The sequence below is a fragment of the Ovis aries genome, chromosome 3 (assembly GCF_016772045.2).
Source record: "Ovis aries strain OAR_USU_Benz2616 breed Rambouillet chromosome 3, ARS-UI_Ramb_v3.0, whole genome shotgun sequence".
Taxonomy (NCBI): Eukaryota; Metazoa; Chordata; class Mammalia; order Artiodactyla; family Bovidae; genus Ovis; species Ovis aries.
Window position 1 is genome coordinate 10,377,561 of NC_056056.1, and position 26,998 is coordinate 10,404,558.

The following is a 26,998-nucleotide window of genomic DNA, read 5'->3' on the forward strand; positions in this document are numbered from 1 at the left end:
GGTAATGAAAGCACAGAGTCCTAACCACTGAACCACCAGGGAATTGCCCTGGTGGCTCAGACAGTAAAGAATCTGCCTGCAATGCAGAAGACCTGGGTTCAATCCCTGGGTCGGGAAGACCCCCAGGCGAGAGGCATGGCAACCCACTCCAGTATTCTTGCCTGGAGAAGAATTCCATGGAAAGAGGAGCCTGGCAGGCTACAGTCCACTGGGTCGCAAAGAGTCGGACCTGACTGAACAACTAATGCTTTCACATTCGCATTTCATTTAAAGCAACATTTTTTGTGCTGGGATTTTAGCAAAGAACAGGGAAATAGAGAGACGCATAATTTATAGCCCCACCCCTTTATTTCCTAAAACCTCTTTCTCCAGTATAATCTCCAGATTTTGCTGGAAATTGTAGTCTCTTCAGTGTGTGAATAGAACATGTTCTCCCAGGTGAAGCAGGTTCTGAGACTTCCCCCTGGGCCATTCCCCCTCATCATCAATACCCCTGCATTGTATAGCAGAAATTAGTTCTTAGGCTGTTTCCTAAAGCCAGGTTAGGGACTCAGGTTTAAGTGCCATCTGACCAGGCAGGTCTTGGAAATGAGCAGAAGAATCTACAGTAAGAGGGTCTTGATGCATGGTGGCTGACGCCTGGCCTGCATCACCGGGAGGAGGGCAGCCACCACTCACCTGATTGTTGACAAGTAGGCTGTGGACCCAGTGTCGCCACATCATTCCAGTTTTTCAAAGAAAGCAGAAAAGCCCTTAGCAGTCTGTGGAGGCTGATTTCAGTTTTCAGGCTACCTGATTTTTGGTTTTGTTTTGTTTTTACTTCTGAGCTAGCATTTGCTCAGGCTTTCCTGGTGGCTCAGTGGTAAAGAACTTGACTGCCAATGTAGAAGAAACAGGTTCGATCCCTGAGTCAGGAAGATCCCCTGGAAATGGCCACCCACTCCAGTATCCTTGCCTGGGAAATCCCATGGACAGAGGGGCCTGGTGGGCTACAGTCCACGGGGTCACAAAGATTCGGACACAATTGAAGTGACTTACTACCCACACATTTTGTTCTTACTCTGCCAGTTGTCAGGGATGCTATGATGACTGAAATATATCAGGTTACTTCTAGCTTAGTAAATCCTCAGGAGGTGAGTCAGGTGGGAAGATGATAAAGTCACAGGAAGGATTTATTTATTTATTGGCTCCACACTATGTGAGATCCTAGTTCCCTGGCCAGGGATCGAACCCACACCCCTGCATTGGAAGCATGAAGTTTTAACCACTGGACTACCAGAGAAGTCCCCATAGGAAGAATTTTAAAGAACGCTAACTGGAGACTCAGACATCTTAGAGTAACGGCATGCAGATAGCTTCTTTTTGCTTTCCTGTCTTGTGTAAATTCCAGCAGAGGTCACGTGCATGTGTGGGTGCTTAATAAATACTCTTTGAAAGTGATAATAATGAATTGAGATATGGAAAATCTGAAAACACTCTCTAGGAATGTGGCTTAGGGCATGAAACACTTTAGAAAGATTCCCTGTGAGAAAAGGCTAAAGGAATTGGGGTTACTAATACCCTATCACAGAGGAAAGAAGGTTAAGGAGAATTTAATAGCCATCTTCAAATATCTAAAGGGATGTTGCTCATGTGTTTCAAACATCAGTTCTTGTCTACTAAGGACAGGACATGAGGGAATTATCTTAAATGGGAGCAGGAGGGACTTAGATTAGATATCAATGGGGGGACAAGCCAGCTGAAAGAATTGTGAGATGCCAGACAGCAACATGATTTAGAGAAAGGACATGGTTATTTTAGGAACAGGGGTTGTTGATTATTATTAGGGCACGTGTAGAGCCTGGGGCCTCCAAGTCAGCCAGTTACTAGTTAGAAGATCTTGAGACAGTGACTTCACCTCTTTGAGGTTCAGTTTCCTCATTTGTTAAAAGGTGATAAGAACAAGATCTATTTATTGGATTGTTGTGAGGATTACATTAGATTAGGTCTAATGGCTTTATTGGGCTTCCCTGGTGGCTCAGCAGTAATCTGCCTTCAATACAAGAGACTCGGGTTCAATCCCCAGGGTTGGAAAGATCCCCTGAAGAAGGAAATAGCAACCCCCTCCAGTATTCTTGCCTGGGAAAATCCCATGGACAGGGGAGCCTGGTGAGCTACAGTCCATGGGGTCGCAAAAGAGCTGGACATGACTTAGCGACTAAACAACATCAACAATGACTTAATAAGCCATTAGGTATATCAGCGTCAGGCACAGAAGAAGGCTCAACCAATGAGGGATGACATTCATTGCAGTTCATCTACTAAGGTCCTATAATTGGAAAAAATAAAACAAATAAACAACTCCCCCCAGTACAAAAAACACTCTATCCGTAAACATAATCTGTCTTTCCAGAGGCATCAAACAAGCAAATACTGCTGGGTGTTGTGGGACTTACAATCTCATTGAAAACACCTGATGTGAACATTCAGAAAGTGAAATAAATATAAGATTAAGATAACAGAGTCAAAAAAAAAAAAAGATAACAGAGTCAGCAGAGTGAAGTAGTTAAGAGCTAGGAGTATGGAAAATGCATGAGTCCTTAGAACAGTGCCTCGCACCTTAGGAACTGTTTCCCTTAATAGATCAAAACCACAGTGCAAGCTAAAGGTCAATTTTTAAATGAAAGATTGAAAAAAAAAAACCTATGGAGTTCTCAAGTGGGAGAAACTGCTCCAAAACAGTATGAGTCAAACAAACAAATGGATAAGGTTGAATGCACTAATCTATAAATGTTTTTGATCAGAAGGATCTTGGTTGTTTTAATCAAATGATCAATTATCCACTATTTGGATGTCCTAAATTTTTATTCTTAAAACATTTGCAGGCACTGCTGTGAATACCCTACTTGTCAGCTTTCAAAGAAAAAAAGTCATTTGTTTCTGATATTTTGAATACACTCAAGAAACAGTTTTCTACATTGATTGTATTCTATGCACTTTACTTCACAGCAATTATAACTCCTGCAGTGCATTTAACTTACTAATGTTTATTGAAATATTTTCAGCTGCAAAAACATTTTATGTTCACTATTATTTATTAATGCCCTGTTTTAAAATATTACACATAAAATTTATTCCAGTGCACATTAGTAAATAAATTATGCTTGTAATTTCTAATGCATTTTTAATTATAAATTTATCCATGTCTACCTTTATTTATGATAGTGGTGTCTCAGTGTTGAACATACTGTATATTAATGGAGACACTGTTAATTATGCATTCTTAGAAGTTGCATTCGACAAAACATACGAGTCTGTTTTTTTACATCCTAAGTCCTGTTAATATCATTAATTCAGAAGTTGAAACTCACAGCATCAGCTAACCTTTAAAGCAAGAAAATATGCTAGTAGAAACTGGTTATAGAGCCTGGATTTGGGGAGGGACTACATTTATCTATAACTGTACCCAGAGAGATACTAAATAGTACCAGCCAGATGTTTCATTTTCACTCCAAGTATCTAAAAAAGGACACCAGAAATAATATTCAGCACAAAAAGACAATAGAACAAAGCTCAGGGACTCTCTGCAAGCACCCAGAACAGATCTATGCTTAAACAGTATCTGCCGAGTGTAATGTTTAAGATTTTCTGGTTGGTTAATTTTGTGCTTCTCTTCCACCCACCCAATTCACCTTATTATGAACAATATATTTGCTTTAAAAAATTCTTCACACTGAAATGTTATTTTAATTTGAAAAAACACTATATTGTTCTGAAATTGTCAATTTCTTGGAGGCTTCTTTCAAATAGTTTGAATGGATTTTTGACACCTAATTTACTGTTGTCTTGAAAGTACTTTGTAACATAACAGCAAAAATGCCTGTTTTCCCTATAGGAGGAAAAAATATATTACAAAAGGAGAGGAAACTAAAATTGGGAAAATAGAAGGGAAGCATAGCCACACATACACGATATGAAGAACACACATTTGCAAAGGAACTAGAAGGTGCCTCCCTTTGCCCACAGCGCTGGCAGGGCTTGAAAGAGGGTTCCTTTCAGCTTATCATGTTCAATCTCAGCTTGTTGTCATAGATTTGGCAAAGTCATATTTTCCACACACAAATTCTGCTTAACAACAAAAGATTTCCAGTTGCTTCCTGTGTGTGTTTTGAGTACCTTTTCATTTAACATGCATTTTACCAAGTGTTTATAGTGTTTTAAGCTTTAAACATATTAGAGAGAGAGAGAGCAACATGTTCCTTTGCTTATGGCCTGTCAGGGAGACAGTTGTGTATTGAAAGAATACCAGAAAATATGATAAATCTTGAACACAGAAAATGAAGCTTTTTGTGTGACCTGTGAGCAAGAAGTATTCTTAGAAAACTTTCTAGAGTAGGAGAAGCAGTATGTGAATTTGATTTTCATTCTTGGTTTTCAAGAATGAATAGAGAGACTTCCCTAGTGGTCCAGTGGTTAAGAATCCACCTGTCAATGCAGGGGACACAGGTTCGATCCCTAGACCAGGAAGATTCCATAGGTCTCGGGGCAACTAAACCCATACATCACAACTACTGAAGCCTGAGCACACTAGAGGCCATATCTCGCGAGAGAAGCCACTGCAATGGGAAGCCCACACACTGCAATTAGAGAGTAGTCCTTCCTCTCCATAACTAGAGAAAGCGGGCACGCAGAAACAAAGACCCAGCATAGGGAAATAAATAGATAAATGTTTTTAAAAGATACCATTTTTAAAAAAGAATGAATAGAATATACTTGGGAATTTTCTTTCTGTGCAGTAGCAAGGATTCAATGTTTTCACTGTCAGGGCCTGGGTTTGATCCCTGGTTGGGAAACTAAGATCCTGTAAGTCTAGTGGTATGGCCAAACACACACACACACACACACACACACACACACACACACACACGCACACACACAAACTTAATGGTTAGAATTGTTAAAATGGCACATATACATTTAATAAAAACATTTTTATAAAAGCACATTGGGATTTATCCTTTAAGAATCCCACCACTCTGTTATGTAGAAACCCAAAATAGCCCATAAACAGTATGAAAAGGCAAAAGATAGGACACTGAAAGATGAACTCCCTAGGTCAGTAGGTGCCCAATATGCTACTGGAGATCAGTGGAGAAATAACTCCAGAAAGAATGAAGGGATGGAGCCAAAGCAAAAACAATACCCAGTTGTGGATGTGACTGGTGAGAGAAGCAAGGCCTGATGCTATAAAGAGCAATATTGCATAGGAACCTGGAATGTCAGGTCCACGAATCAGGGCAAATTGGAAGTGGTCAAACAGGAGATGGCAAGAGTAAATGTTGACATTCTAGGAATCAGCAAACTAAAATGGACTGGAATGGGTGAATTGACTCAGATGACCATTATATCTACTACTGTGGGCAGGAATCCCTTAGAAGAAATGGAGTAGCCATCATAGTCAAAAAGAGTTCAAAATGCAGTACTTGGATGCAGTCTCAAAAACAAGAGAATGATCTCTGTTCGTTTCTAAGGCAAACCATTCAATATCACGGTAATCCAAGTTTATGCCCTGACCAGTAATGCTGAAGAAGCTGAAGTTGAACGGTTCTATGAAGACCTATAAGACCTTTCAGAATTAACACCCAAAAAAGATGTTCTTTTCATTATAGGGGACTGGAATGCAAAAGTAGGAAGTCAAGAAACACCTGGAGTAACAGGCAAATTTGGCCTTGGAATGTGGAATGAAGCAGGGCAAAGACTAATCGAGTTTTGCCAAGAGAATGCACTGGTCATAGCAAATACTCTCTTCCAACAACACAAGAGAAGACTCTACACATGGACATCACCAGATGGTCAACACCAAAATCAGACTGCTTATATTTTTTGCAGCCAAAGATGGAGAAGCTCTATACAGTCAGCAAAAACAAGACCAAGACCTGACTGTGGGTCGGATCATGAACTTTTTATTGCCAAATTCAGACTTAAATTGAAGAAAGTAGGGAAAACCACTAGCCCATTCAGGTATGACCTAAATCAAATCCCTTATGATTATACAGTGGAAGTGAGAAATAGATTTAAGGGACTAGATCTGATAGACAGAGTGCCTGATGAACTATGGATGGAGGTTCATGGCATTGTACAGTAGACAGAGATTAAGACCATCCTCAAGAAAAAGAAATGCAAAACAGCAAAATGGCTGTCTGAGGAAGCCTTATGAATAGCTGTGAAAAAAGAGAAGTGAAAAGCAAAGGAGAAAAGGAAAGATATAAGCATCTGAATGCAGAGTTCCAAAGAATAGCAAGAAGAGGTAAGAAAGCCTTCCTCAGTGATCAGTGCAAAGAAATAGAAGAAAACAATAGAATGGGAAAGACTAGAGTACTCTTCAAGAAAATTAGAGACATCAAGGAAACATTTTATGCAAAGATGGGCTCAATAAAGGACAGAAATGGTATAAACCTAACAGAAGCAGAAGATCTTAAGAAGAGGTGGCAAGTACAAAAAAGATCTTCATGACCCAGATGATCACGATGGTGTGATCACTCACCTAGAGCCAGACATCCTGGAATGTGAAGTCAAGTGGGCCTTAGAAAGCATCACTACATCAAAGTTAGTGGAGGTGATGGAATTCCAGTGGAGCTATTTCAAATTCTGAAAGATGATGCTGTGAAAGTGCTGCACTCAATATGCCAGCACATTTGGAAAACTCAGCAGTGGCCACAGGACTGGAAAAGGTCAGTTTTCATTCCAATCCCAAGAAAGGCAATGCCAAAAAATGCTCAAATTACTGAACAATTGCACTCATCTCACACATTAGTAAAGTAATGCTCAAAATTCTCCAAGCCAGGGTTCAGCAATATGTGAACCATGAAATTCCAGATGTTCAAGCTGGATTTAGAAAAGGCAGAGGAATCAGAGATCAAATTGCCAACATCTGCTGGATCATGGAAAAAGCAAGAGAGTTCCAGAAAAACATCTGCTTTATTGAGTGTGCCAAAGGCTTTGACTGTATGGATCACAACAAACTGTGGAAAATTCTGAGAGATGGGAATACCAGACCACTTGCCCTGCCTCTTGAGAAATCTGAATGCAGGTCAGGAAGCAACAGTTAGAACTGGACATGGAACAACAGACTGGTTCCAAATAGGAAAAGGAGCATGTCAGGGCCGTATATTGTCACCCTGCTTATTTAACTTATATGCAGAGTACATCATGAGAAACACTGGGCTGGATGAAGCATATGCTGGAATCAAGATTGCCAGTAGAAACATCAATAACCTCAGGTATGCAGATGATACCACCCTTATGGCAGAAAGTGAAGAGGAAGTAAAAGCCTCTTGATGAAAGTGAAAGAGGAGAGTGAAAAAGTTGGCTTAAAGCTCAACATTCAGAAAACTAAGATCATGGCATCTGTTCCCATCACTTCATGGGAAATAGATGGGGAAACAGTGGAAACAGTGGCTGACTTTATTTTTCTGGGCTCCAAAATCACTGCAGATGGTGACTGCAGCCATGAAATTAAAAGACGCTTAGACAGCATATTAAAAAGCACAGACATACTTTGCCAACAAAGGTCTGTCTAGTCAAGGCTATGGTTTTTCCAGTGGTTATGTATGGATGTGACAGTTGGACTTTAAAGAAAGCTGAGTGCCGAAGAATTGATGATTTTGAACTGTCGTGTTGGAGAAGACCCTTGAGAGTCCCTTGGACTGCAAGGAGATCCAACAAGTCCATCCTAAGGGAGATCAGTCCTGAATGTTCATTGGAAGCACTGATGTTGAAGCTGAAACTCGAATACTTTGGCTACCTGATGTGAAGAGCTGACTCATTTGAAAAGACTCTGATGCTGGGAAAAATTGAGGGCAGGAGGAGAGGGGGTCAACAGAGGCTGAGATGGTTGGATGGCATCACCAACTCAATGGACATGAGTTTGGGTTGACTCCGGAAGTTGATGATGGACAGGGAGGCCTGGCCTGCTGCAGTCCATGGGATCGCAAAGAGTCAGACAGAGCTGAGCAACTAAACTGAACTGAACTGAAAATAGCCACTAGAGAGGCCACAAGGAGAAAACCAAGGTCCCTGGCCAACACTTCTTGCTATCTGTGATCTTCCAACAATTCTAACTGCCACCTGACTGAAAATATATGAGGGAGCCTGGGAGACTGGCAGAAGAACCACCCACCAAGCCACAAAATCTTGAGAAATAATAAATGGTTGTTCAAAATTCTGTAAAACAATCATCCTTCATTAAAAAAAATCAGATTTATAAAAATGGTTGTTGTTTTAAGCCACTTCCAAAAAAGATTGGGAGAGAAAGAGAGAGTAGGAGTTCACTGAGAGGAGAGAGAAAAGGCAATTGAGGTTGAGCAGGAATTGCTCCAGCAATTGTGTTTGAGGAAAGCAAATGTATAAAAGTTCCTGATTCTTGCTGCCCATCTTGGTGCCTTGGGCAATAGGAACAGGTGTTTACAGAACACTCCCTGTGTGCCAGGCACTGTTCCAAGCATGCTCTTTGCATTCGCTCAATGGATGCTCACAATAAACCTAGATGAGCAGATAGATACACAGAAAGCAAGTCACTTATTGAAGGTCACACAGCTAGTAAGTGACTTCAAACCTGTGTCCACTGCCCCTATTCTAGTCCTAGGGACCAGAAGAAAAGGAACCTCCATTCCTTCCCATGACCTCCTTTCCAAGCTGGAGCTGAACTTTGGAAAATCTGATTGTTGTTAAAAACCTGTGCTTTTTAATATGCTGTCTAAGCATCTTTTAATTTCATGGCTGCAGTCACCATCTGCAGTGATTTTGGAGCCCAGAAAAATAAAGTCAGCCACTGTTTCCACTGTTTCCCCATCTATTTGCCATGAAGTGATGGGACCAGATACCATGATCTTAGTTTTCTGAATGTTGAGTTTTAAGCCAATTTTTTCACTCTCCTCTTTAATTTTTGTGAAGAGGCTCTTTAGTTCTTCATTTTCTGCTGTAGGTGTGGTGTCACCTGCATATCTGAGGTTATTGATATTTGTCCCAGGTCTACTGAAGTCCCAATCAGTTCTACTGAAGTCCCAACCCCTGGCCCAGCACCATCAGTATGTTTTAAGAATAAAATTTGTGTGTGTGTCAGTTGTCACGGTCCTATTACTATGCACCTTTAGATCAAGAGGTAGGTCAATGTAAGCTCTGCATTTAAAGCCACTTCCATTCTCTGATGCAATTCCCACTCCTTGAAGGCTAATCCATGTAGTTGGCCTTCCTCCTCATCTAACTACCTTCCTCAGTTTTAGAATGGCTTGGGAAACACCCTGGTTTCGTTTTCACCCTATGTCCATCCCTCATCCTGAGGTCTTTTGAAGTCACATGGCATCTCAGTTCCTTGACTGTCTGATCTTCAGCAACTTTTCCCTCCATTGCACTTGAGCCAGGAACCCATTCTCAGATAGCTCTTCATCTGAAGTTATTCAGGACATCCATCTCTTAGGATAGCCTCCATCTTTCTGCCTGGAACCATCAGTGATCTCTATTACTCCTGTTCTGAGACCTTCAGGCCAGTGTCACAAGCCTTTCCAGAATTCTCTTATGTACCTCTTGAGCATCCATTCTGTGCCTTTTTAAAAAATTTAAACTTTTAACTTTCTATTGGGTTATAGCCAATTAACAATATTGTGATAGTTTCAGGTAAACAGTGAAGGGACTCAGCCATACATACACATGTATCCATTCTCCCCCAAATTTCCCTCCCATCCAAGCTTCCACATGACATGGAGCAGAGTTCTACATGCTATACAGTAGATCCTTGTTAGCAGTGTGTACTTGTCCATCCCAAACTCCCTATCTATTCCTTCCCACCCCATCCTTCCCTCCAGTCTATAGATTCCTTCCTAAGTCTATGAGTCTGTTTCTGTTTTGTAAGTGAATTCATTTGCATCATTTTTTTAAAGATTCCACATACAAGTGATGTCATCTGATATTTCTCCTTCTCTGTCTGACTTACTTCACTCAGTATAACAATCTCTAGGTCCATTCATGTTACTGCAAATGGCATTTCATTCTTTTTAATGACTGAGTAATATTCCATTGTATATCTGTACCACATCTTCTTTATCCATTCCTCCGTTGATGGACATTTAAGTTGCTTCCATGTCTTGGCTACTGTAAATAGTGCTGCAATGAACGCAGGAGTACATGTATCCTTTCAGATCATGTTTTTCTCCAGATATATGCTCAGGAGTGGGATTGCAGGATCATATGACAGCTCTAGTTTTAGTTTTTTAAGAAACCTCCATACTGTCCTCTATAGTTCTGTGCCTTTTGTTTTAAGCATTCTTAAAAGCTAAGATATTAAACTCCTTGACCCCATCACACCTGTCTGGCCAAAGGTCTTCCTGGGATTAACCCAACTGCTCACTTTTTGGGAGAAGGCACTGGCAACCCACTCCGGTACTCTCGCCTGGAAAATCCCATGGATGGAGGAGTCTGGTAGGCTGCAGTCCATGGGGTTGCTGAGAGTTGGACAGGACTGAGCAACTTCACTTTCACTTTTCACTTTCATGCATTGGAGAAGGAAACGGCAACCCACTCCAGTATTCTTGCCTGGAGAATCCCAGGGACGGGGGAGGCTGGTGGACTGCCATCTTATGGGGTCACACAGAGTCGGACACGACTGAAGTGACTTAGCAGCAGCAGCAGCAGCAGCAGCAGTAGCAGCAGCAGCAGGTGGGAGTGGTAAAGGATCTGCCTGCCAATGCAGGAGAGGCATGTTGGATCTCTGGGTTGGGAAGATCCCTGGAGGAGGAAATAGCAACCCAATACAGTACCCTTGCCTGGAAAATCCCATGGACAGAGACTGAGCTACTTCCCTTTTACTTTACACTTTCATGCATTGGAGAAGGAAATGGCAACCCATTCCAGTGTTCTTGCTTGGAGAATCCCAGGGATGGGGGAGCCTGGTGGGCTGCCATCCATGGGATCACACAGAGTCGGACACGACTGAAGTGACTTAGCAGCAGCAGCACAGTACCCTTGCCTGGAAAATCCCATGGACACAGGAGCCTAGAGGGCTGCAGTCCTTGGGATCCCAGAGTCTGACATTACTGAGCGTGCATGCATGCCCGCTAAGGTCCCCCCGAGGTGAAATTCAGACTTGTTTTTTTCTTTCTTTTGCTAAGGTGCATTTTTAAGAGAGACTTTCCAGATCATCTCTCAGATAGGAGAGGTATCATATCATTGCACTGCTTTCCCCTTAGTAGTAGCGTCCCCACTGATTCCCTGAAGACAGAAAGAGGGGGAATAATGAGTTCCTGTTTGGGGCGGGTCCACACATCTCATGGAACTCCCTGAATTCCTGGGATGATAATTACCTTCATTTTACAGAAAATAAGAATAATGACTAACATTTACTAAGTTTATTAAGTGTTGGGCACTGTGCCGAGTGTTTTTAGAGCATCATCCCACTCGATTCTCACAGCAGTACTCTAAATTTGGAACTACTCGATGGATGGGTCAGAGAAGGGAGTGTTTTGTCCTAGGACACACAGCAAGTTAGAGCGGGCATTTGAACCAGCTCTTCCTGATTCAAGAAACTAAGCTCCTCATCGCTCATTTCTGAAAGAACTGAGGGCTTTTCTCCGTGGACGTGGGGAGAGAGGAGGAGGTTCGACGGAGAAGGCTGACGTGGATTTCTAAACAACGCAAACCTCGAAGTCTCCGTGTTTTGCCAGTATCCCAGCTAATCTCTGACCCAGGCCTTGCCTGGGGGCGGGGAAGTGGTGCGCGCGCACGGCGTCCCGTTCGGCCCCGCCTCCCGGGAGGGCTTCCCAGCCCGCTCTCGGCTCTGGGGCTTGCGCACTACGTCCCCAGCCAACGGCTGCTTCCCAGTCGGGGACTTCCGGTGCGCGGGGTGCGGTTCCGGGTCGTGGCGCGGCTCGGGGCAACGGGGCTGCTGCTTGGCCGGCCAGCGGCAGCGAGCGGCAGGGGTATGAGGGCGAGTCCGGAAAGCGGCTGGTGAGCCGGCCGGGAGGAGCGCCAGTCCCTGAGGATTCCGAGAGTGCGGAGCTGGGGCAGGGACCGGGGGGCGCGGGGGAGCCGGGCCCTCCCCCCAGGAACGTGTCCCAAGGCCATCCCGGCCCGTAGTGTGGCAGCAGCTTCAGGTAAAGGTTGCCCCAGCCGCTAGCTCCATCGCTCACACCCCCGCCAGCCCACCGAAGGAGCCTGGCTTCCCTCCTCACTTCTCCGCGCTCGCCGCCGCGGGGCGGACAGCCTGTCTGGCCCTTGCTCCAGTATCCAGTGAGCATCCGTTTCCTGGCCCTTTCCAGAACTGAAGGCTGTTATGAATCTGACAGCTTGGGAGTGTGATTTGGGGGAGGAGAAGCTAGTGGACTCGGTAGTATCGGGGTTTGGGGAGGGTACTGTTGACTGACAGTTTCTGGTTCTACTCGGTGTCTTAATCTTCATAACATGAAAATCAGGTTTTTAAAATCATTGCTTGTGCATTCCCTGTCTAACGCCCCTTATCTCCATTGCCCCAAAGGAGTAAAACAGCCTTTTAGAACTGTTTTTTTTTTTTTAATAGGCAGAGTGCTGCTGGAACTTTGATTCAGCCTTTTGTTTATGGGAGTGGCATAGAGTCTTCTAGATCTGGTTAAGGCTGGAAAAGAAAATATCACTGTAGTTTAAACAGAAGCATTACTTTAACCGGAGGCCCAAAAGTTGACTCAGAGATTGGCACAGGTTTCATTCTGAATGAAGTGATTTTTGAAGCCTATCACAATACTTGGTACTGTGCAAAAGCATCATGTTGTAAACCAAAAGCAGCAAAGTTCAAAACTTCCTCAGGTGTGAACAGTCAAATGGAGACAGGTGTTTACACACATCAGTTAAAGTAAAGTCAACATTCTTACTCTGTTTTGACAAGCAGAAGGGATGGATTCCTAATGTAGAGCAGCAGGGAAAGGAGGCACCATGTTCTATTCTTCATATTCTGTGAGTTCACACAAGATGATCAGTAAATGCTGGAAGGGTTGTTGATGAAGGATCGATACTTGTTTTCATCTTGTTCAGTTTACACACTTGTAGGCTTATTGGGGCCTGTGAGACTTGCTGGTGGCTCCTTTCCCTTTCAGATTTATGCTCATACTTACTTTCATCTACCGTGATGCTGGAGGGTATTCAGATTCCTGATCTGGTTTCTGATCTGGCTCCGGCTAACTTTCCAGCTAAGCTTCAAAAGGCCTCTTACCCTGATTCTTCACTCTAGATAAGTAGGACCTGGAATGGGCTTTGTCCTTTCCTTTGTTGTTAGCACTTTCTTTATGCCTAGATTTCTCCTTTCCTATTTCCATCTATTGGTGTTACCCAGCGCCCACCTGAAATTGGCCTTGCCTCAAGCAGTTCAGCACAACCTCAGCTAGAAATGGTTTCTTTTCTAGAATCCTTTAAATGCTCATTATTCTATGGGCTTGGCCACAAAGTTTGTTTGGGTTTTCGTACCATCGTCCAGAAAAACCTGAATGAACTTTTTGGCCAACCCAGTTGATTCCCTTAGCAAACATTGAGTATGGATACATTCGAGGTCATCTGATGTGAACAGCTGACTCATTGCAAAAGTTGCTGATGCTGGGAAAGATTGACGGCAGGAGAAGAGGATGTCAGAGGATGAGATGGCTTGAATGGCATCACTGATGCAGTGGACTTGAACTTGGGCAAACTGTGGGTGATCGTCAGGGACAGAGAGGCCTGGCATGCTGCAGTTCATAGGGTCGCAAAGAGACACGACTGGGTGACTGAAAAACAACAACATATATCAAGTACCATGCTAGACCATATAGGGAGAAACAAGACTCAGTTCTTGCCTGCTCAATTTAGTGAAAAAGATAGGAAATAATTCTGACAGAGTGGTATGTACACTGGGTTGGAGTTCTTTCGGTGATTCAGTGGTGGTACAGGAGGGGAAGAGGTCATCCACTTTTGAGGCATGTACAATGACCTGATAAGGCTTCACAGTGTGGGGTATTGGAGAAATTATGTTAGGTTTCTTTTGTTTAATTATTTTAACTTCAGTTCACTGATCAGGAGGGCTCAGGATAAATTACACACCTGGTATGAGACGGAACCAGGATGCAGACCCACGTGTGTCTTATGCCTATATCTGTGCCTTTTATGTGTTTTTTCTTTTCTCACACCGTAGCTCTCTGTATGCAAATACATATTGAAGCAACTATTCAGAGAAGAAAATATGTGTCAAAATGAATGGTGCAGATAGTTCTTTAAATGTAGAGAAGACCATAACCTTCCAAGGCAAGATGGTAGTATGTGGGTCAGCCTAGCTTTGGATATGAGTGGACCGAACATTCTGTAGAGAATAGCCATGGACTCTGACTTCAATTCTTGGTCCCTCCTCTTAATAGCTATGTGACCTTTGGCAAGTTTCTTAATTCTTAGCATTATTTCTTTCAAGTATAGTTTGAGATAGAGACTGATAGACTTCACGGAGTAATGTGAGCTGATGTGGATAAAGTGCCTGGTATGTGGCAAGGTTCCCTAAGATGGTGGCTGTTAAGCTGTAAAGGTGCAGTGCCTGAGGCATGGTTTTAGAGTGGTGAGTAGACCAGCCTGAATAAAGCAAGCCTTTGCTTCTTTGAGTGGGGATGTGTGTATGTTAGTCCCTCAGTTGTGTATGACTCTCTGTGACCCCATGGACTGTAGTGTACCAGGCTTCTCTGTCCATGGAATTCTCCAGGCAAGAATACTGGAGTGGGTTGCCATTCCCTTCTCCAGGGCATCTTCCCAACCCAGGGATCAAACCTGGGTCTCCTGCATTAGCAGTTGGATTCTTTACTGTCTGAGCCACCAGGGAATACTGGGCAGTAAAGTTGGAGGGCCAGTACAGGGTCAGAGTCAGAGCTTGTATGTCAAGCAAGAGAGGTCAGTTCCAGTTTCTGCTCATAACCTTTCTTGTTAATAAATACCTTGAACATCTATGATTCATTCAGCAGTGCCAGGGAAAATGTTAGACCCAGAGACGCAAAAAGTAATATAACCAGGTCCCCACCCTGAGGGTGTTTCCTTTCCCATGAGGGAGATGTGTGTGTGTGTATGTGTGTGTACAGGTGAATTGTAGTAAAGCATTGTAGATACTAAGATAGCAGTCCCCACTGTGTGTGTGTGTGTGTGTGTGTGTGCAGGTGAATTGTAATAAAGCATTGTAGATACTAAGATAGCAGTCCCCACAAGGTACTGTGGAGCACAGAGGAGGAAACACTGGCAATGGTAGCTCGGGAGCACTTTTCTGTGTACCAGCATTATGTTAAATGCATTAACTCATTTATTCCTCTACAGGATGGTATTATAAGTATTTTGATGTTACAGATGAGGAAACTAGAGCACAGAGAGGTTAAATGAATTCCGTTAGTTTATGGAGTTGGTGGAGCTGAGAGTAGAGGGGATTATCTGCTAGACTTTGGTAACTCTCCTTTTTAGAACTATGCCACATTCTTTCTTCTTTATGACGTGGATGGCTTCAAAGAAGAGTCAGCCCTTGAGCCCTAGCTTCAGTGTGCTCATCACTGCGCTGGGCAAAAGGAATAATGGGGAACGAACATGATTTCTACAACTCAAGGAGCTCATTACCTTATCTGTCATGTTTGGTATACATATTTAAGTGGGGTGTCTGTTTTGCTTGTTGACTCATAACTGAAGACTTCAGAAATTGTTGCAGTTCAGTGGGTTGTACGTGCTTCATCTGAGAGAATTTGCTGTAAATCTGTTATTCTGATTGTTGTTGTTCAGTCACTCAGTCGTGTCCGACTCTTTGCGACCCCATGAATGGCAGCACACCAGGCTTTCCTGTCCTTTACTATCTTCTGGAGTTTGCTCAAACTCATGTCCATTGAGTTAATGATGCCATCCAGCCATCTCATCCTCTGTCACCCGCTTCTCCTCCTGTGCTCAGTCTTTCCCAGCATCAGGGTCTTTTCCAGTGAGTCAGCTCTTTGCATCAGGTGGCCAAAGTACTGGAACTTCTGCATCAGTCCTTCCAATAAATATCCAGAGTTGATTTCCTTTAGGATTGACTGGTTTGATCTCCTTGCAGTTCAGGGGACTCACAAGAGTCTTCTCCAGCACCACAGTTCAAAAGCATCAATTCTTTGGCACTCAGCCTTCTTTATGGTCCCCTCTCACATCTACACTGGAAAAATCATAGCTTTGACTCTATGAACCCTTGTCGGCAAAATGATGTCTCTACTTTTTAATACGCTATCTAGGTTTGTTATAGCTTTCCTTTTAAGGAGCAAACGCCTTTTAATTTCATGGTTGCAATCACTATTTGCAGTCATTTTAGAGCCCAAGAAAATAAAAGTCTGTCACTGTTCCCATTTTTTCCCCATCTATTTGCCATGAAGTGATGGGACCAGATCCCATGATCTTAGTTTTTTGAATGTTGAGTTTTAACTTGACCTTGTGTTTTCTGTGAGTTTGAAGTTTTTCAGAAGTTTTGACCCCAAAGATAGCACATTTTAGCTTGTGTTAAATTTAAAATAACTGAATGCTTATAGTCATTGTTAGATGTTTTTGTGCACCTTATTTTCTTCAATCTTCATGATTCTGTGGATTTGTTAATTTAGTTTTTTTTTTTTTCCCAAATTTTTATTTATTTTTTATTTCTGGCTGAGCTGGGTGTTTGTTGCTGCATGGACTTTCTTCAGTTGCCATGAAGGGGTCTACTCTCTACTTGCGATGCTCAGACTTCTCACTGTGGTGGCTTCTCTTGCTGCAGAACATGGGCTCCAGAGCACGTGGCCTCAGTAGTTGGGGCACACGGGCCTGGTAGCCCTGCGGTATGTGGAATCGCCCCGAGATTCCGGGGATCAAACCTGTGTGTGCTGCATTGGCAGGCAGATTCTCAACTACTGCTCCACCAGGGAAGTCCCAGTTCTGTTTTGAACGCTGCCTCAGGAGTCTCCAAATCAGATGCCCGTGATGTGACCTAAAGAGTAGGACAGACCTTGTGACCTGGAGGGCACGCCACCAGTCAGTCTGGAAGCGGCAGTCACTACTCAGCTCCAGTCACTTGTCACTGTGTGACGAAGTGAGCCCAGTGTCCCTAGATCTTCCAGCTGTTTTCAAGAGGGATGGTGGAAGTCTGGATTTTAATGTATTTAGTTTAAAAAAATCGCCATTAAAAAAATACCATGTAGATCAGAACACATTAGAGGGCTGTGTACGGTCTTAGGCTGCCCGATTGTGAGTCCTGACCTACTTGCTCACTGACGTTGTGGTATCCACTGTTCAAAGCAGGAGGTCCCACACAGTTGTGATCGTTGATCAGAAATCTGCCGGTAAATTGCTGGAGTGAGGGGGTGTTGTGTTGGAGTCATACTGATATCTGGGAAAGTGGCAGGGTGAATGATTTAATTGTATAATCAAGCTAAATCAGGGATGGGGTTGGGCGGAGATGATGATCTTGTAGTACTTTTGTGCCCTTAGCTCTTTAAATGCTACCAGGTCTCCCGTCTCGTTTGGTCCTCTCTGTAGTACATGAAGTGAACAAGGCAGGGTGATTATCATAACCTCTGGAGATGAAGAAGTTGGTGCCCAGTGATTTGCAGTTTAGTAGGAAGTACGCTTGATTGAGAGGGACTTGAATTCTGAACGCTGGTATGCCAGTTACAGCCTTTTGATTATGGTCAAGTCAAAAATCCTTGTATCTTTTTTCTCATTTGGATAATAATGAGGGAGCTCAGTTGAAGTCTTGGTTAGGTCTTTTCAGGATGCAAAGCTTTCTGATTCTAATTGACATGCTTAAAGCTGCACAACTGATTACTGGCAGACCCCAGTGGAGAACAGTCCAAATCTAAAATGCTGCTTCTCTTGATGGCAGGTAGGGAGCCACTGTTGAGCTTTTCCCTCTGTTCTTTGTTCATTACTTCTGGGAAGGGACCTTGACAGGCCAGGTGCTCCCCACATGCATAGAGGGCTTTGTTGACTATATACATGAAACTGGAAGGAGGCAAAGAGACACTCAGCCTAGTGAGAGAAATATGGTCAGGGAGCTCCCAGCTCAAGAGTTTAATTTATTTTTATTTTAATACCCAGCTTCCACAAAGTGAAAATTGAAGAAATATTTGTCTTCTAGATACTTGTTTTCATTCATATTCTATCATATAAGGAAATAACATAGAATATAAAAATGAAAAAAAATTCTGAGCAGTCATTCAAAATTTATTAACTCTAGTTGGCAGCAGCCTAGGTATATTGAGGAAATAGATTTAATATAGGAAGCACAAAATTTGGACCCAAAGAAGAAAACAGTTTTAAGTAATTGAAAGTGAGAAAAATGGGAGCAGCCACTTCAACAACAAAACTTAAATTCTGGAAATAGCAAGAAGGTATTAGAATAACTAGTGGAATTAAATTATGGTAATCGCTTCTGAAAGAAATTGAATATTATGTCACACTTACCTCTAAATATATGCAGTGTTAGAGTCATATCCTATACTTGAGTATACTTTTATGAATATGCTTTTATTATTGATGCTGTCAAAATGGACCAAATGTGTAAAACTTAAAAAAAAATCACACTTTTAGTTCCCTGTGGACTCATTTTAAGGTACTGTATTATAAATAAGTACTGTTTCAGCAGAGAAATTGGTAGAAAATGGTTTGAAGGAATGGTTTTCTTTTTAAAACAAATAACTTTTTAATCTGTGCTTTAGTTGCTGACATACTGGAGGCTAACAAAGAGGAACCGAGATGCAGCCTTGAAACTTGAAGCAGAGTGAGCTGGGCTTTGGAGTCACACTCACCTGGATGTGAATATTGGTTCTTTCAGTTATTAGCTCTGTGACCCAGACAGTACTGCTACTCTCATACGGTACGTGAGAGGTTGCATATGAGGAGTAAGTACCTCTACCGTGATACTTTTGGGGGGATGTAGGTACCAGCATAGAAGAAGGCAGTGGCAACCCACTCCAGTACTCTTGCCTGGAAAATCCCATGGACGGAGGAGCCTGCTAGGTTGCAGTCCATGGGGTCGCGAAGAGTCAGACATGACTGAGTGACTTCCCTTTCACTTTTCACTTTCACGCATTGGAGAAGGAAAAGGCACCCCACTCCAGTGGTCTTGCCTAGAGAATCCCAGGGATGGTGGAGCCTGGTGGGCTGCCGTCTACAGGGTCGCACAGAGTCGGACACGACTGAAGTGACTTAGCAGCAGCAGCAGCAGGTACTAGCATTCAAGGGCACAAGCCATTCAGGTTAGTACAGTGTAACAAGAAATGATCTCATGGAGTGATTGTAAAGGAATGAGACTTATTTTCTTGTCTGGATCATGAAATTAGTCTTGTTAATTTCTAGTTGTGCTTTGTGAATTAGCAGGCCTATGAACCAAGCACTGTTGAGAAAAGGGTCTCAGTATGCTATTTTTAGGCTATTAAATGAATTGATCTGTTAAATCACAATAAACACCTCCAGTTGTTTATATTACCTTTTAGTGTGCCCATGACTGCCTTTTGAAGTTGTTAGAGCTAGGAGCATATTATGTATTCCCTGCCCCCATTTTACAAATGCTGAAACTGAAGCTTAGAGAAGTAAAGTGATTCAAGGTAGAGAGCTACTGATAATGGCAAAGCTGTGCCTTGAACCTTTGTGTTTTTTTTTAACTGTAAATACCACAGTGCTTTTTTCGCTCTTCCATGCTGCTCTAGATTTGAATATTGGAACTGGCCCTTGTTTTGGGAGGAACATCAACTCATTTTAAACTTAATGCCTGTAGAAAATTGTTGTTGATTGTATTGTGGGAGTGTTTGGTTACAAGTATACTCTTAAGATTTGACGTTTAAAGATTTAACAGAACTCTAATAATACTCATTGCTGGCAGAGGTTGGTAGTGAGATGATCACTCATATTACCAGTGGGAATAAAAATTGGTAAAACTTTTCTGGCAAATGCTTTGGCAGTATTATCACAAGCCTTTAAAGTCATATATGCCTTTTGAGTTTGTAATCCCATTACTAAGAATCTTTGTTAAAGAAATAATCAGAAATGTAGAAAAGTACTCAAGTTCAAAAATGTTCACTGTGGAAGTATTTATAATAGCAAAAATTAGAAACAACTGTAGTATTCAAAAAAGAAGTAAGAGAAATTTTGGAAAAAGCATGATTGAAAATACTATATAAGCATTTTAGCTGTTTTAGAAGAATTTTAGTGACATATTAATATGTTCATATAATATGAAGTGAAAAAAGGATATAAAACTGTAAAGTATGTAAAGTATGATCTCAATATCAAATATATAAAGAGAAAAAACAGGTGGTAAGATTATAGGTCTTTATGCTTTTTCAGTTTTCCAAAATATTCTCTGATAAGCATAAATTATTTTTCAATAAAAAATCCTTTTAGTTTAACTTGTAATTGAGAAATACAGGTTCATTTTGAAAGTTTTCCCTAATCCAGGTGATCTGAAGTTATAAATGGATTGTATTTTCAAGAAGTTAGTTTTAACAACTTGTTTAATGATTAAAATATGGTTTCATCTTTTTTTTTTTTTTTGACTGTACTGCACTGCTTCATGCAAGGTCTTAGTTCCCTGACTAGGATGGAATCCTTGCCCCCTGCAGTGGAAGCACAGAATCTTAACCACTGGACTGCCAGGGAAGTCCCTGGTTTCTGTATTTTGTCATAAAGGATATTGACGTTCCCAGGCTAGCCTCCTCTTCTCCCCTAAACTATCCTGAGAGAAGAGTCATATTTGTGTCGGTAGTACCCGTGACCCAGTGCTCCCCTCACCTGTTCAGGGGCCAGTGGGACAGCTAGTAGCTGTGTGACAGCTCTGTCTTTCCTAGAGGGTACATGCCTGTCTCCATAAGGCTGGTTGTTGGCATATGGAACTTTTTTTGTGAGTTGAATATTTGTATCTTGGGAAGTGCATTTTTGGTATGGAAAATTATAAGTATGAATTTCTATTTCACGTTTAAACATTTTGTAAGAAAAAATTAAAGATCAAAGTTTGTTTGAATTTTAATTTTTCTGATAACAGTATTCAAGATGTATGAATATTAAAATGTCATGAATTGTGCCTTTTACTCTTTTCTGATTATATACTTCATAATTGAAATTGCGATAATTTCAGCATGTACAGTTAAGCATGATGTCTAGTTGTTTTTTTTTAAATATGCATGGTAATTCTCCTAAATATAATATACAAAAGCATGCAGAAAATTTAACAAAGTATTTTAGCATATTTAAATTGGGAAAATACCAGGCAAGATGTTTCTTTTTGTAAACTGCTTCTGTCCAAAGCATTCTGTATATTATCAGAATGAAAAATGACAGCACTTTGTCATCTGTTCAAATTGATATTGCACTCTTTGCAATGACAGCTGAAAAGGCCCACAGGTGCCATATAAAGAGGTGACCATGTTGTCATATTTCATTTCGGCATCCCTCTGCAAAGCCATAATTACCTAATTAGGTTGTTAATTAGGAGATTAGCATTTCGCTATATTGATAGAATGCTCTTTACCGACATGGGGCTAGATACAGATTTGTCTACCCTAATTTATAATCTCTGCCTTTTTTGTACTTATTTATTTGCTCAAGATCCTGATGTGGGGCAATTCAGTTTACCTGAGAAACAGTTTGTTTATAAGCTAATGAAGCTTTGATTGCTGGACTAAAGTTGCTGAGTTAAAATATGAACAGAATTAAAAAGGTGGTCACATCCCCAAAACGATAATAAAAATTCTGAGTTAGTATAACTTGTGTTCTCATTAGCATTGGGAACAAACACAGGAGAAGAACTGAAGTTCGTAAGAAGTCCAAAATATAAAAAGTGTGAAATGTGATAGAGATTTATATATCCTAAACTAGGCAAAGGAAAGTAGTTATCTTTAATGACAAATCTCTGTCATTTATACTTGAGATATAAAACATGGTAAGTATTTTTAGTGTATTTCAGAAGCTGAAGCTTAGTTGATGTAATAGTGTTAGTCGCTCAGTCGTGTTCGACTCTTTGCGACCCTGGGGACTGTAGCCAGCTAGGCTCCTTTGTCCATGGAATTCTCCAGGCAGGAATAATGGAGAGGGAGGCCGTTTCCTTCTCCCAGTTGATGACTTCAGAACAAACATATTCAGTCTTCAGACTGCCTTAGGTAGTCACGATGCAGGTTTATTTCGTTTGCACCTTCTGATCATTAGTTTGTGCTTGGAACATTCTCTTCCCATAGTCTGTGCAGTCCTGAGTGCTTATGGAATTCGAAGTATTTCACAGTAACCTTTACTTGGTCAGCTATTTGGAGTAAGCTGTGTTTCTGTTAAGTGTGTGGACATTCTTTTTGCGCAGAGGGTAGATGAGGGCTGGTTTAAAAAATATCCACTTGTTTTTACTCCAGTGCATGATTTGACTGTAATGTTTGTAATTTGCATTACATATACCTTTATCACTGTGTCCAGTTAAGGAGATTTAAGCCCTAAAACAAAACTTAGGAGCACCATTCCCACTGAGGAGGTGGTAGTTTCCCTCCTTTTGATTGTGTTTGGTATTAGCTGTTTAAGTTGTAGAAAATGCGTGTGTGCTTAAGCCCTTTTCCCCCGTAGTGATTATGAAAAATTGCATTTGATTGTATCTATAATTTTCTTCAAAATTAAAAAAATTAAAAGATATTTTTATATGAAGAAAATATATGTGAAATCTTCCATTTAGTTACGCTTTTTGCTTAATTGCAGTCATTCATTTATTCAGTCAGCATTTGCCGAATATGTGTTAGGCACTTGTCATAAGTCTGGGAATCGAGCAATGAGGGCTACAGGCACAGACTCAGCACTCAGTGGGAACTGTAGTCCAGTAATGGAAGCCCAGCATAGTTTGAGAAGTACAACTTGTATTAGAGTAATGAAGGGAAAGTGAGTAGGGAGTCGTACGACTCTGGACTTTATAAGGTCAAACCTTCCTGGGATAGGCAGGTGCTGTTGAAATTGAGATCGGAAGGGTGAAGGAGAAGGTGATATTTAAGGCAGGTGAAAGGAGAGAAAACTGTTCAAAAGCTGGAAGAATGCTGACAGTTGAGTATGGCTAGAGTAGAAAGAACAGAGATGATAAATGGAAGATGGGGCAGCAGAGGCAGCAAGTTCAATTATATTAGAGTTTGAGAAGTTATTGGACTTCCCTGGTGGCTCAGTGGTGAAGAACTCACCTGCCAATACAGGAGATGGGGGTTCCATCCCTGGGTCAGGAAGATCCCCTGGAGGAGGAAGTGGCACCCACTCCAGTAATCTTGCCTGAGAAATCCCATGGACAGAAGGAGCCTGGCGGGCTGCAGTCCACAGGGTCGCAAAGAGTCTGACATGACTGAAGTGACTTAGCGTACAAGTGTCAAGTATAGAAGAGGTCTGTGAGCCTTATTATCCAATACGACGCCACAATATACAGTACTAGCCATTAGTTATCTTTTTTGGTGAACTGGAGAGAATACTAGTATTTGAGTGTTACAGTTGGGCCTTGCATTGTGACAGTAGCTTTGTGAGATATGAGATAATATCTTACTGAGGTCCAGAGGTATTGTGACTTGCCCAGTTTTCTCAGCTACTGTATGGTAGAATTGGGAGCGCACACAACCTTTCCAAGCCTTTGTGTCATGTCATGAGATGTTGTCATCCTTGTTGTGTCCCCTTCCCTTTGTTCATTTCAAAATGAAGAGAATTCCGTCCCCTCTCCACCACCCCCCCACCTCCGCAAAGGACCAGTAGCTCACTAGGTTGCTGACCAAGGCATCCTGTTAACCTTGTGGCTTCCAGACCCAGCTCTGGGGTGGATTAAAGCACCGTCTGGTGCTTCAGTAGGAGAAGCTGCTCAGTGCAGGTGTTTGTTCGCTTCAGCAAAGTTACAAGCGCTCTAGGCTTTAATCTCCCTCAATTAGAACTGCAGCTTGGCTACCTCCTCACAAGGTCACAGATGTATATGGGAGTTCTCCTCCTCTCCCCAGGGGAAAAGTCTTGGCATCTCTGACTTTCAGGGGAGGAATTCGATCTCTCTTTGGTGTAATCAACTTGTATTGCAAATTGTTTTAATTTTTTATGGTTACTGTTGCCAGTACTGTTCAATTTACTGATTTGTTGGTGTGTTTGTGATGGAATCATCTGAACTAGAAGAAACTCTGGGGAGCAGCATGGATTCTAGCCTTTCTGTGTTTCTATCCCAACCCCTTTAAAATTGAGATGTAACTCATGTATCATAAAATTTACTCTTTTAAAAGTGTACACTTTAATGGTTTATCACCCCTAAAGAAACCCCATACCCATTAGCAGTCACTCCTCATTCTTCTCTCCGCCAACCACTGGCAACCATTAATTTACTTTGTGTCTCTATGGATTAGCCTATTCTGAACCTTTTGAACAGAAATGGAATCACACAATATGTGGCCTTTTGTGTCTGGCTTCTTTTATTTAGCATAGTTTCATCATTCATCCATATTGTAGCATATATCAGTACTTCGTTTATTTTTATTGCTGAATAATAGTCCATTGTATGAAAGTACCACATTTTGCCTGTCCATTCATCAGCTGATGGAGATTTGGGTTGTTTCCACTTTGGGGCTATTATGAATAATACTGCTGTGAACATTCCTGTAGAAGTTTTTGTGTGAGCATATGTTTTCATTTCTGTTGGTATATTACCTTGGAGTGGGCGGGGTAGGCGGCAGTCCATGGGGTCGCTAGGAGTCGGACACGACTGAGCGACTTCACTTTCACTTTTCACTTTCATGCATTGGAGAAGGAAATGGCAACCCACTCCAGTGTTCTTGCCTGGAGAACCCCAGGGACGGGGAAGCCTGGTGGGCCGCCGTCTCTGGGGTCGTACAGAGTCAGACACGACTGAAGCGACTTAGCAGTAGCAGCAGCGTGGTAACTCTGTTTTAACTAAGGAACTGCCAAATTGTTTTCAAAGGTGGCTGCACCATTTTATATTCCCACCAGCAGTGTACAAGATCTGCTGTGTTTCTGCTTCTGCTTTCTTCAGGCTCTGTTACTCTGGGCTGGGCTGGAAGCAACCCCAGGCATTCCATGAGCCCTTGTGTCTTGTTAAATCGGAAAATTTCCAGTTTTATGACAACCACTTTCATTCTACAAGCATATGTGTACAAGGCCTTGTATTAGGCATTAGTGACAGGAAGTCAAATAAGGACTTCTAGTCCTTTCTTCTCAAGGACTACACAGTCCTTACTGTAACTTCTTACTAGGAAATGCAGGGAGAAGGAAAAACCAGCGAAGGAAGTACAGTTGACCCTGGCACAACGTGGGCTGAAATAGCACTGGTCCACTTCCATGTGGGTTTTTTTTTTCCTTCAGTAAATACAGTGTGACTGGATCTGCAGTTGGTTGTATTTGTGGATGTGGAACCATGGATATGGAGGAGGGAGGGCCAACTACGGGACTTGAACATCCACTGGTTTTAGTATCTGCAGTGGTCCTATAAACAGTCCCCCGAGAATACTGAGGGGGCGACTGTAACTACTTAGACGTTTGTGAGTTTCCACAGTATTGATCCTAACTTTAGAATCTATGCAAAGGTTGACTTGATTTTCGGAGATTCTGGAGTTTCCTTTTCTTGGCTCATCCTTTAAAGACAGTCATCCTTCTGTATTTGTGGGGTATCGGTTCCCAGGACCAAGGTATTCCCTCGTCCCTGGTTCCCAGGTATTCCCAAGGATACCAAAATTCACAGATGCTCACATCCCTCACATGAAATGGCATAATGAAATTGCCTTGCATATCATAATTAAAAAAAAAAAAAGAAATTGCCTTGCATATCCTGGATTCTGAGTCTGTGGATTCAACCAACCAACCAAATTAAACTTTCAATTGGTTGAATCTGCAGGTGTCGAACCAGCATATACTGAGAGAGGACTGTCTTGCTCTTGTTGGGTTTTATCCTAGGTTACTGCTCGTTTCCTCCTTGCATATTTTCCCTGGGTAAGCTCACATCTGTGGCTTCATCTCCCATCTATATGTTGAAAAAAAATATTCGTTGCTCAGTTATGTCCGACTCTTTGTGACCCCACGGACTGGAGTCTGCCAGGCTCCTCTGTTCATGGGATTCTCCAGGCAAGTACACTGAAGTGGGTTGCCATTCCCTCCTCCAGGGGATCTTCCTGACCCAGGGATTGAACTCAGGTCTCGTGCGTTGCAGGCAGGTTCTTTACTCTCTGGGCCACCAGGGAAGCGTGTCTGCCGAATTTGCTCAGATCTTTCTCCTAGGCCTCAGGTTTGTCTATCCTGTGTGTGTCACTTATATGTTGTCCCAGATTTGCTCAGACTTTTCTCCTGGGCTCTCAGGTTTGCATCCTGATGGATCTCTGGGTAATCCCTAGACATCTCAAGCTAATTGTGTCTGAAACTTAGTTTCTCATTTCCCCTCTCCCTGTTAAGCTCTTCCTACTTTTGAGTTCACAGTTTGATTTGTTGGTGCTATCATGCAAGCCATAAACTTTCCCCTTCTCCTTAACCCTGCATATCCTCTCAGTCACCAAGTTCTACCAATTTTATCTCCTAAATATATATTTTTAACTACTTCTTAAATTCATAGGCCCGTTTTTCACTGCCTTACTTTGGATTTCATCATCTCTTCCCTGAGCTTTAGTCTCAGCTTCATAACTAATCTTGTGTCTTGTCCATCAGGTTAATCTTCTATGCAGCTGCCAGAGCAGTCTCTCTGAAATGCTAATCTAATCAGCAACTTTGAACTCCATGAAGTTCTCATTGCTGACTAAAAGTTCTTCTGTTTGTTATTTTAGTGCCTTGTCTCTTTGACCTTTCTTCCAGCCGTTCAACTTCTCATCTCTGAGGATTCAGTTTAGACCAGGGAATAATGGCAGTGATAATAGTAAATATTTGTATAGTGCTTCCCATGGGCCAGGTGCTGCTATACACACATTCAGTTCAGTTCAGTTCAGTTGCTCAGTCGTGTCCGACTCTTTGCAACCCCACAAACTGCAGCACGCCAGGCCTCCCTGCCCATCACCAACTGCTGGAG

The 26,998-nt window shown here is 42.1% G+C and overlaps 1 protein-coding gene across 18 annotated transcripts in view; it reads left to right on the forward strand.

The window, feature by feature from the left end:
- Positions 1-11,876: 11,876 nt before the first annotated feature.
- MAPKAP1 (MAPK associated protein 1) overlaps positions 11,877-26,998 on the forward strand; it is a 240,055-nt gene continuing 224,933 nt past the window's right edge. For 7 of the 18 annotated variants that reach the window (XM_042245204.1, XM_027965753.2, XM_042245210.1 and 4 more), the window contains exon 1: positions 11,877-12,122. The gene's annotated coding sequence lies outside the window, so the exon portion shown is untranslated. Of the gene's footprint in view, positions 12,259-18,686; positions 18,870-26,998 lie in introns of all 18 variants that reach the window. The other 11 variants (XM_042245202.1, XM_027965752.2, XM_042245212.1 and 8 more) reach the window with 4 other exon arrangements.